A 12,964-nucleotide genomic window follows, 5' to 3' on the forward strand; every position below is an offset into this window, starting at 1 on the left:
CCAGCATTTAGACTGATTGCTTTTTCCAAGTCAATATTAGGACAGATGAATTGTTAAACCTTTATCTCTGAAGCTGTAAACAGATGTGACAAATAAGTTTGCTGTTTGAATTTAATTAACCTACAAAGCTGAATCTACAAGACACAGATGTGATGAAATCTTGTCAGTTGTTATCTTCCTACAACAGTCAAACAAGAACCTTATAACCTGTTTCTTAGTAATAAAAAAGACATAAAAATAATCATGTGTTTCAGTTATTGGCATGTATGGATGTAAACACAAAAGGATGCTTGACAGTTTCTTTAAACATTTTCCTTCTTTTACAAGTTTAATAGAGATGTCCCCATCTGTCATTCTAAGCAGACAGGGTTAGTTAAGTTAGACCAGGGAAAATTAAACCCACAAGACCTAACTGTATCCAATCAAAAAAATCAGATTGTCCACTTGTGCCATTGTGTTATTGCCATTATGTGACTGGTAATACTCTGATGTGAATAGGACAATGGAGACCAATGGAATGCCACAGACTGATAGTTCGATAGTGGAAGGAGCAGAGTTCTGCATATGAAACAAGGTAGTAAATTGAGGCTCCCATCAAATTGTTGCCGGAAGATTGGGGTGTTTGAATTTACTGACAACAGGTCATGTGGCAAAAGTGGGCTGTACTTGTATTTTAAATTCAAATGAACAGTGCAAGAAGTGCTTTGTGATTTGGAAAACATTCACAAATAAAATACAATACAAAAATGTAAAAGATGAATAGCACAAAGGATACAAGTAAATTACAGTGACTTGAGAAAGTATTCTGCCCCAGCACATTTCACATGTTTGCTTGGAATTTGAAATAGATTGAAGTAGATATTTTGGACACTGATCTACAGGGTATCATCTGAAATCAAAAGGTTCCCCTCCAAAATATTCAAACTAAATACGAAAGAGCAACCTAATTATCTGGGGATGGGTACATAACCATTACTAAAACACAGAATACACCTTAGAGCTCAGTGCAGTCCAATCTACAGAAGTGTAAAAACAGACTTACTGTCTAGATGAGGCCACTTATTAAACTTAGTCGCTGAATTAGAAGAACATTGCAAAGACAACTAGGACATTGAATAAGCTACAGAACTTAGTGACTACAATGGAAGATAATGTACATAGGTCAACAATTTCCAAGGTATTTTACAAAAAAGGTATTTTTGGAATGGTTGTAAGGAAGAGATCTTAGCTGAAAAGATCCATAACCCATATCCTCAGAAAGAGATTGCAAAAAGCCAGCTAGAAGACACTACTGATATATCTGTCAGAGAGACTTGTGGTCTGAGGAGTCTAAGTGGAACATTTTGGCCTAAATGTTAATATCAAAGACACTGCACACAGTCTGCTAACATCATCACCAGTGAGAAGTATAGTGGTTATAGCTTCATGGTATAGGGCGGCATTACAGGGGCAGGGACTGGTACTCTTGGATTGATAATCTCGATTGATTGATTGATTATCTTTTAATAGGGAAACAAGAAAATGAACAAAGCACACAGCAAGAGAAAGAGCAACACTGGAGTGGATTGAAATTATGAAAACAGATATCATTGAGTTGCCCAGTCAGAGACCTTAATTCTTCTCAAAATGTCTCTGAAGATCTCAAACCTGCTGTCCATCGCTGCTCTCTAACTTTACCCTGTTTGAGCAATTTTGCAAGGAAGAATGGACAAATGTTCCTCTATTGCAGTGTTTTAACTTAATAGAGGCTTACTTTTATTATTGTAAACATTAGTAGTAGTATCATCACTTAGTCACTTATTTATATAGCACCTCCATATTCTGCAGCTCTGTACAGAGAATATTTGTCATTCACATCAGTCCATTGGAGCTTACAGCTTATATTAAAAGACTAATGGTTGTGATATCTGTTAGTGATGATTCAAGGTATTGGCCAAGGGGAATGAATATGCATTTCATAATAATATGTCAGTTTGTTTTTATTTTTATTACTGTATGGTTTACTATTATCTTGGGGGCTCTCCAAAGATGAATAGTTGACTCACTTATAAATATCCAGGCTGTGAGATGGGTTGAGAACTAAATACTTTTCAAGGGCCATTGAATTAAATGTTGCACATAGGGTATACTAGTATAAGTATTTAAAATGAAAAAAGAAAAGGTCACTTGAGTAAAGAGGGCCTTGCTCAACTGAGCGTCCAACATGTAATTTTATTAAATAATCAACAAACAGAATTACAGTCACCTTACATTGGCACTAGAAACAAATGAAGCAATTCAGCAACGTAAAACATTCTTACAAGTTCATTAAAAATCAGTTTGTGAATGCCAAGTCAAAAACATATTGTGAAAAAATGAGAATGCAGGGATTTATCAATAAACTCTCCTCCCTCTAGGCACCATTGACATTTTATTATATAGAGGTGACAGAGAAAAACTAAGCGACTGCTGTTGTTGTATAGCTAACATGGCCTTTTTATCTTAAAGCACTGTTCTCAAAGAATGAACCAAAAATAGTACCAAAGTTTTTCTGTAAATAGCACAAAATGTCAATATCAAATTGCTAATTGTGTCAGATGATTGAGCCACATTTGTGACTCCTTCCATTAATTTTGCTAAATATTTTAAAATTAATATAGATAAAAAGGCTGCATGTGATGTAATTCTAAATCTGTCCATACTTTTTACATTTGCTCCCCTTGCCATGTAACATGGTGTTTGCCAAGGTGAATAATTGTACCTTCTAGTAGGATTTATTACTATCTGTTAAGGGGGGCCCTATGTGTGTATTCATAATGAATGTAAACACTGAATTTCCAAAGTCTACATAATGTGTTGCTTTTTTAATTGAATTGAAATATAAAGACTTTGCGAGGCATTACTTATTTTTATTGTGAGCAATGCCTCTTGGAGTATATGATGTTTCGGTACAGGCTGCGTTTATTGGATTTTGCGATCATACAAAAACACAGTAAAACACAATTCTAATTAAATTCTGGCTGTTCACATAAATTTGTGTTGACTTAGCAAGGAAACTGGTGATTTCTCACTCTAATACTGAATAGAGTTTGTGCGCACCAGCAATAATCTTCAATATCAGGTGCTGCAACTTTCAAAGACATATCATTTAACCCTAAGCCATTCTGTAGTTATAGTATATGTCCCAAAACTATAGCTATCTGCACTGATAATGTTTTAATGGGATAACAGTATTCACTAAACAGTATTATACTGCTTTATCATGGTTATTAACAGTTCAAGTGCTAAAACCGTATTTGTAATAGCATTGGAACACTCAGTCAGCTTATAACAGTGTGAAAGGCTGTGTAGGGGGACAGACCTGTATTTGTCATAACTTCAGCAGACTATGGTGACAGTGTGGTGACATATGCTGTAACTCATACTTTCCTACTTTCAGTAGGCAACGTCCGGGAGAGGGGCGTGACTAGAGAGCGTCATTTGGCACCCCCCCACGAGTATAATGACGTTTTGTCAGCGGGACCAAAATGACTCGATTCTCAGTAAATCGCATCTCAGAAGTGGTCTCCTCCCTGCTCTTTTCAGAGTAGAACGGGGCATTGGTAGCCGCATGGTGGGAGTGTTGTAGCCTCTGAGATGGGGAGAACCCTCCCTTACCTCCAGGCCACGTGCTGTAAATAGCACAAGACTATAGGGATGATATGTGACCATGGTGGACTGATGGTAGCATCCAAGTGTCAGTGTACAGCTGTTCAGGGACACTAAAGAGGTACGTATCTGACAATTATAAGACCCCACAAGCAGATACTGTCCACTCTTAGGTCCCAGCCCAAAGATTCCCTCTGATACAGGAAATAAAAAAAAACATTAAGAGAAACAAATATTTGGCTAATATTGGTTTTTTGTTTTGTTTTTTCAAATTGTATTATACAATTTTATGAATAGATTTGTTTTAAAACCAGGAGATAATATCACATACACACGTATCACTTCATAGAAAAAGGTTGGGAATACAAGCACATTGTTTATTTAAATCTGAAAGATAAACTAACACTCATTCAATCATAACATTGAATTTGTTTTATACAATGATGTCCCTGCTATTGTTCCACAGATTCAGCCACCCAGTCAATGGAAGTCATCTTAACTCCAGTCTCCTATACACCTTCCTGCGATCGCTGTAGCGCGATGACTGATGGTCAGAGGAGGAGGGACAGGAGAGGAAGAGGAACTATTTTTCCTCTTCTACTCTCCTGACTGTCAGTGACCACACCTACTCCTGCAGAGAGCTGCTGGTGACCAGAAAGAAAAGTTCTGGTCAACGCTTATCCCTAGCAGAACATCCCTCATCTACAGCAAGCCATGTATAGATATACGACACCTCCCTCCCTCACAGCACCATGCCACCAATGATGTCATGTTTTCAAATGAAAATATGAAAACTTATAATTAACGATGGCACATGTGTCCTTGTATTTGAAAAAAATAAGCTAAGGCATCCTAAAGTCAGATCAGACAGCTCAAATAAGTATAAGTTATCCTTTAATACAAGCTATTTGGTAACAATATGCCACCAAGTTTTCATAAATTCTAACCTAAATTGCCAAACAGACAGTTGGCCTTTTATTAAATAAAAGCCAAATAGATGGTACAAAATTTACATAAAGTTTGAAAAACACAGCAGTATTTCTGTGCGTGTTAATACGGCTGCACTTTGTATTAGATCAACACTGAAGACAAGAGCGGATTAACCAAACACTATTATGTAAAAGGGATGTGCTATTCCGGAGGCAACCTGGCATTTCATTTGCATGTGTTTATACTTAATCAACAACAGGGTGCAATGTGTTGCCAGGAAACATAATTTAAGCATTCAAATGGCAGAAGACTCCTGGGAGTAGTATGGAAAATACATTGAATAGCAAAATAATGTTGGGATATATTTGAACATACATATCACCAATAAATGTCTCAGCAATTTATAAAAACGAGTTTAACTCCATGCACAGATAACCGTAACGTTTTCTGGCTTTGACACACAGGGCCTGATTCATTAAAGAACACAAAGTGAACGCAATTTGCGTTTTTAAAAAACAGACGGAAAATGCAATCAGGTTCACCCATATTCAAAAAGGAGAAGATTGCAAGAAAAGTTTCTAGTTGAATACGCGCTGTATATATACGGCACTTGTCGTATGCAGGCAGACACAAAGCACTGCAGGATATACATTTGCATATGTGCAATATAAAGTCCCATCAGAACGCACAGATTAAAAAAATATTACTAAATATGTTAAAACTTGTTAACATTATAGTAATTGATGACTTTTTTTTTTTTTTAAAGTAGGTTTTTTTTGTTTTTTTTTTGCATGAAAAACCTTTATCGGGATGTTATCAGTACATAAATTGCATTTTTACATTTACTCTTGATTTCAAACTTATGTTCTAACATGTATACACGACCGTCATCACTATAACTCAGCACGTATACCTGCCCTGTAGCTGGTGCTAGTAATACAGCTGAAAATTATTTACCAGAGAGGTGCCCAGAGCTTGACTAGGACGGATGTGAGTGCGCGTAAGCTTGGCATGCACTTACTGTGCATTGACTACGTACATACGCCCAGAGCCGTAACTTAGAAATCTGGAGCCCGGGGTAAGATAGACAAATGTCGCCCCCCTAGCCCTCAATTTTAACCAAATTAACCTAAAATATTCCTAAATTGCGCCCCCCTTCAGTGTTGAGCCCTGGGCGGTTGCCCCTGTCGCACAGCCCTAGTTACGGCCCTGCATACGCCCCTATCCTTCCCACGTTCTGCCCATGAAATCGTAGGCTGGCAGTAGTGTCCTTTGCTTTCGAAGAAGAATTTGGATGTTGTGTGCACTGGCATATAGTCCATTTCTGAACATGCACAGTGCAATATTACGCAAAATATGGCACGTAGAGGCATTTAGGCTCCTTATTGAATCAGGCCTACAATGTGCATATATAAAATTGTGTTATTTGTGAAGTAAATAGATGGGGGAGTTTCTAATTGTACAAATTGTTACCTACAAAACTTGCAATTGAAGCCTTTTTTGCAAACAGGTGACAGACAGGCAAACCTATATGGCCACTTGCCCATATTTCCTTTTCTTTGCCACCTCCTTCCAAGTTCTTTTTGCTAAACATTTAATGAAATAGAAGTCTCAGGTGACTTTTTATTAAAATTTGCCAATACCTTTATTCTAGCAGGACAAGTAGATACCCAGATGTAAATGGAAGATATTTATAAAAGCATTTGTAGTAACTGGTTAAGAGCATTTCTCACATATAGAAAATAAGGACAACTGTGGCGTTGGTCAATGTAAAAAAAACTGTCAGTGTAGAGATCGTATATAATACAAAATTAACAATACTTAATAATATTCTTTTAAAATTATTCAAGGATGATATATTAATGTCTGAAATCGACCAGTACTGAATATCCCCCAACACTGCATCTTTAAAAGGACAATCACTCTTTTGGACTGATATCACTCTGTCCTCCTTTTCTTCCAAATTGTCTGCTGTACAGTTCAGTATGGGTATATTTGCACATTGGCTTCCAGGTGTGTGTGCTTGACACCACAATTTATAATTCCATCAAACTTGCACGATGTTATGTTTTTTACTGTTTTGATGTTTATGTAGCTGTATATATAGTAAGCTCGGATTCCCTTTTTACCATAAGAGTTGTTAGAAGTGGTTATGGCACTTTGCTTTATGATTTTTGCCTCAACAGGTATCTCATTTGGCTCACTGACAATGACAGGTTTTGCAGAATCCCATGAGGAAATGTGGACAACCAAAAATATGCATATAATTAAAGCAGGGGGAAAAAAAGGAGGAGGAAGGCAAAGCTAAAAATTAGGAACATGTCAAATGGCCATGACAGTTTTCTTCTAAACATGCAACATACATCTCATTTGGCTCACCAAACTGTTTTCATATATTTTCTATTGCCCTAAATGGGGCTTAGCTGTGACATTCTCTAACATGTGTATCAGAGGGACCATATTGAAGTCTATTCCATTTGTATGAGCTGAGAGCCAAAAATTTAAAAATGATGATATATCCTCCAGGCAGGCATTACCATTAAGCGAACCTAGGCATTCCCTAGGGCGCAGTTGTTACTGGATGCCTAAAACACTGAATGAGTGACATAATGTCACTTATTTACTGGTTTTGAATGCCCCTGCAGTGTCCCCCACAACATGTGATGCTACTGGCTGCTGTTTCTTCCAGTCAGTGTTATGGTGGGAGTGTGGGACTTGGCTATGATATCAAAGACAAGCACCACACCCCAGACTCAGGAGGAGACCATGATGCCCCCAACTCCAGGCTGCTGAGGGGTGGGGGCACAATGCTAGAGGGCAAAGTGCCCCTTCTGATGTGTGGAGGGTGCGTCTTAGGCGTAGCAGAGGTTAGCGATCAAGTTAGGTGTTGAAATTACAGAATTAAATTAAATTTGTAACAGTCTCTTGTGAAAACTATTTAAAGGCAGGAAAGGTAGGAGTGGGGTTTCTAAAGCGTAGCATTTCAGTAAGTGGAAATATGAATGCAAAGAGATAAAAGAGTTCTGCAGGTAACTATGGGGTATGGTACATGTACTAAAAAGTAAAATACCCTTCATTTAATAATTATTATTAATTAGGCGAGACTCTGTATTTAACTTACACAAATATTTCTAAAACTGTTATAAAAATGAATTTTTTGAAGTTATTACAATTAAAAATGTATCTCGTATGGTACACATAGAGACTTTATTATATATTCATATAACACATTTTTTTATCAATATTTTAGACACTTTTACAATGTCTTGAATATTTTAAGCTCTCTTAAATTTATAAGGATCAAGATAAATTAAGACACAATAATATAATAACTAGGTGTTGACTATGTTGGCCACTTTTTCACTATTGCAAAATCAAAGTGTGTGACTTAAAAATGGATGTGATTTTTAAGCTCAACTTTTACATAGCACAACTATTGTAAATAAGCAAGTCAAGAAGTAAATTACGGGACACTAATGATCTTACATGGTTTAGCTGCATTAACCATGTATGATATTTTTGACATCTGCGATAAATGTATAATGCATTCCCAAAGTAATTGTTTACATATGTGTCTCTTCAAGCAATTTTGCAATCATTTTATTACAATTTGTTATTTTCATGTGTGTTTTTTTGTAATAAGTTCTACTATATGTTTGCTAGGATGAAGTAGGCAATCATAATCTGCACACTCCTGTGACCTCTACCTATCTCCAGGGCTCTTATTACAGCTGAGAGTAGGCTGCTGGATGAAATACCTCATATTGGTCACTGAATGATATGAATATGACAGCAAATCAGATAATACGTGATGGCACATGCTTACCTAAGAAGGCCACCACTCTATTATATCATAGAGTAATAGAAATATATATGCACCTCCTGCAGTAGTCAGCAGTTTTGCAACGCAGTTTTCATTATTGTTTTCCATTTTTAATTAAGTGCCAACATATTACCCAGCACTGTATAGTTAGGGAATCACAATACAAATATATTACATACAATGACATAAAACAGAAGGTAAAGATGTCACTGCCCATATGAGCTTACAATCTAAGAAAATTAAACAGAAAAATAAGGTAAGATTTAGGAAGCATTACTGTGAGGGTTCCCATTGTTTCCAAATAGAAAAACATTAAGATAAAAAAAATTCACATAAAGTAGGATTACATTATGTATTTTCTTTAAAAAAAATGCTTGCAGCTTTTTCTGTTCATTTATATTTTATGTTCAGTAGGAATGATTGTACTGGTGCAATGGATGACTGCCTGCCTTGATTACATATGCTTGTTTACAAAAGAAACAAAATGTGACTATGTACACATTTCTCAAACTCACTTAAACAAATATCTCTCTTGTATTACCACCGAAAGGGAAGAAAAGATTTAAGAGTGTTTTGAAACACAAAATGCCTAAAGCGAACGTATCAACTTAAGGACATGCTGTCACTGGTGATGCTGAGTAATTAGGGAGAACTGTTTCGTTCAAACCGTTGTGAATGAATGGATGCAGTTTGTATTATATTTGTGAGCAACAGTAAAACATACCATCTAATAGTAAAATATAGAATCTTACTTCCACAATAAGCTTCTTTGTTAAGTTTCATATGAAACAAAGTTACCTACAAATAAACAGTTAGGGCAGGCACAGTGGTTCAGTGGTTAGCACTTCTGCCTCACAGCACTGGGGTCATGAGTTCAATTCCTGACCATGGCCTTATCGGTGAGGAATTTGTATGTTCTCCCCGTGTTTGCGTGGGTTTCCTCCGGGTGCTCCGGTTTCCTCCCACACTCCAAAAACATACTGGTAGGTTAATTGGCTGCTAACAAATTGACCCGTGTCTGTCTGTATGTTAGGGAATTTAGACTGTAAGCCCCAATGGGGCAGGGACTGACTTGAGTGAGTTCTCTGTACAGTGCTGTGGAATTAGTGGCGCTATATAAATAAATAATAATAATAATAATAAATGGATGATAATTGACCAACCAGAAAGGCAAAATAACAGAGAGCAATATCAATTATACCAGAGATATAACATTGGTAGATGTACATCCAGAGGGCAGAAAGACATACTGGTTGTGAACGGTGGTAGTCAAGACTTACCCCAACGTCTTCACACTGAAGGGCTCCTTCCCGACGAGGCTGCAGGACGACTGATGTGACAACCGACTGCAAGCAATCGCGAGTTGATGACGTCACTGGGAACCGTGACGCTGTTATCTGTGCTGTTAAGGTGATAATATAAATATGCGGCCATGGACAATGTACAATGCTTTGTAAAGTACATTGTCCATGGCCGTATACTTGCATTACCCCCGTAACAGCACCGATAACAGCGTTGCAGTTCCCAGTGACGTCATCAACTCGCGATTGCTTGCAGTCGGTTGTCACATCAGTCGTCCTGCAGCCTCGACAGGAAGGAGCACTTTGGTGTGAAGACGTTGGGGTAAGTCTTGTCGGAATAATCAGCATCATTATTCCGTACCTCACCCGTTGTGAAATATAACTGTTCATGGAGAACTCTAGAGCAATTATATATCAGTTTTGTTGGGATTTAATTAAACTAAATAATAAATAGACAGAAAACTGGAGCATTGCTATCAAGGGTACAGAGCATCTGATCATTCACTGTACCTCCACCAACTACCTAAAACACTGTGATTACAGCACCTTAATATTTATTACATATACTATTATAATATTTTACATTTACTATTATAATATTTTTTCTGGGCAGACTTTATAACTTTGTCCATCAAACATATGTGAGGGACAATACACCATTTGCTACTATGGTCTATAAGCCCTATTTAGGAAAGAATATATAGGAAAATTGAAAAACAAATCAGATAACCTTATTTTATGCACGTGTTATGTGCTATGTACAACATATGGCAATTTGTAGACAAATATATTCCCATGTGGAAATATATACAGCCAAAATTATACATAAATTGAATGCAGGGAGAAAAGAAAAAGAGGTGGGAGACAAAGCTAGAGCTGAGGAACATGTGAAAATGGTCATGGTCCTATTATTCTCCTGTTTCAAAAATATCAGTTTCTCTCCCTGTCTTGTTGCCTCCACCTTAGAAATGTTGCCAAAATACTCCCTTTTCTTACCCAAAATGCTGACAAAACACTTATTCCATGTCTCATAATCTTGGCTACTGCTTCCTTCTATCTGACATAACCACCTATCCCTGTTTCATTTAATTTTAAATCCTACAGAAAGTCTAATCTTCATCTCTCATTGCTCCACATCTGCACAGAACTTTACAAATCCCTACACTTCCCAGGTCCTCCAGATTCTAATTCAAATTACTCTCCCCTACCTACAAACCCCTCAACAACTACACCTGTTCATACATCTCACATCTCATCAAAATACTCTCCTTCCCGCCCTTTTAGATCTACCGCTGATCTACACCTCATCTCATTTCTGGTTACCACCTCTCACTTCTCACATGCCTCTACACCAGTATTGGCTAACCTGTGACAATCCAGGTGTTGTGAAACTACAAGTCCCAGCATACCCTTCCAGCAATAAGCTGCTATATAATCTGCTGGGACTTGTAGTTCCACAACACCTGGAGTATCACAGGTTAGCCAACACTGCTCTACACATTTATGGAGTTTCCTACATACACTCCCACAGCCTTCCACTCTATTAGGGCTTACCCTACTCCCACCTACACTACCCACACTAAAGTTCCTCCTATTTTAGGTGTGCTCTCTTCCAATTGGAATGTAAGCTCTTATGAGCTGGGCCCTCCACATCCTTTGTTTTCATGTCTGCATTTATTTTGTCTACCTTGAATGTCCCCACTATATGTATGTGCTGTTCTCCCCGACCCTGCGGAGCACTGTTGCGCCTTAAAGGTCAACAATAAGAATAAAAATAATAAAAGATAAGCAAATGAGTAACTGCTATAGCATATAAATACCAATATGATGCATTGACCCTGAATTTCTTTCTTTAAAGATTTATGAAAACGGAATAATCTTTAAAATAAAGGGAATGCAATGCTTGAAAAAATGGTCTTTCATGTGTTCTATTTTCCTCAGACAGCACTTATTAGCTTTATTTAGAGGAAACTACTAGGCTCAGGGGAAGAGCAATTAAGCTGTTTAAACCTAGTTCAACATACTTGTCAGCTTAGGATGCTGAGTTGGCTAGACTGTCACTTTACTGTAAGTGATAGAGCACACAGCCACTAAAAACCAGCAGATCTATCCTTTAAAATACCCAACGTGCTTGAATTTTTTATACAATCCAGTGTTCAGCTCACTACGGGCATGCAGAATTATTTTTCATTAACCTATATGCTGTCAGTATTTTGAAACATTATACAGCCATACTCTGTTTCATTAACACAGAACAATAATTTAATAACAATTAATAATAATTAATAATAATTAATAATAATTGCACTTCTTTTATTCACTGGTGCTGCATACTTTCAATATTAGCCACATTTGAGTATTAAGTTGGTTTCTGACAGATAATTTTTTCTGTTGATGTATTTATAAATGGTTTGACATATAGAATTCAATGTACACAGTGATGAAGATTAAGGGAACTTCTCATAAGCATATCTGTGAACTATGGTTTTATCCTTTCTATATTATTTTTCTATATTATTTTATTTGCTTCTCAGTTACAAAATAGATGATTTGGGTGGAATAAATGTTCTCAGACAGGAAGGAAACCCTGAACTGGGTCTGTCCTGTAAAGAGTAACTGGATCAGAAAGCATTGAAAGTGATTAGGTCATTTAGATAGGATGTCCCCTTGGACTAGAAATTGCCAGTTTATATTTTAACTTAAGCTGGTCACACATATTGCCATTCCAGCAATGATATCGGGACATGTGCCCATTTTAACATATGAAGTTGTAAGATCACCACTTTGACATGTATAGCATGCAGTTATCTTTGAACCGCACCTTCAGACTTTAATGTATTTGGAACCAAATCCTGCCACGATGACCATGGCCCAAATGACTGGATCACATACAGTTTGGCAACATAAGTGTGTCATCAAATAGGAAGCAGTCGATTTCACTCTTGCTCCTTTCCTAGCAGATAGCAGTGTTGTAAAAACGAAATAAACTGCAGCTTTTAAGATCTCAGTTGGCAGATTTAACAGTGACCATTTGCACTATTGAGCCCGATGTCATCATCCATACGTACAAAGCTTCCTGTACTGTTTCAGATAAACCAGTTCAGCAAATATTACCGTGCATGCACAAAAAACCACAGCAGCTGCGGGTACTTATGACATAAACAATTTCAAATGCAGGTATTCAATACATTTTGGGGAAATACGCAGTGGTGCTGTGAAACAGATTACAAAATGTGAAACAATACTGTAGGAGGTAAGTAATCTATAAAAGAGCTACTTATCT

Source organism: Mixophyes fleayi, chromosome 3, assembly GCF_038048845.1.
Source record: "Mixophyes fleayi isolate aMixFle1 chromosome 3, aMixFle1.hap1, whole genome shotgun sequence".
In the NCBI taxonomy this organism is placed as follows: Eukaryota; Metazoa; Chordata; class Amphibia; order Anura; family Limnodynastidae; genus Mixophyes; species Mixophyes fleayi.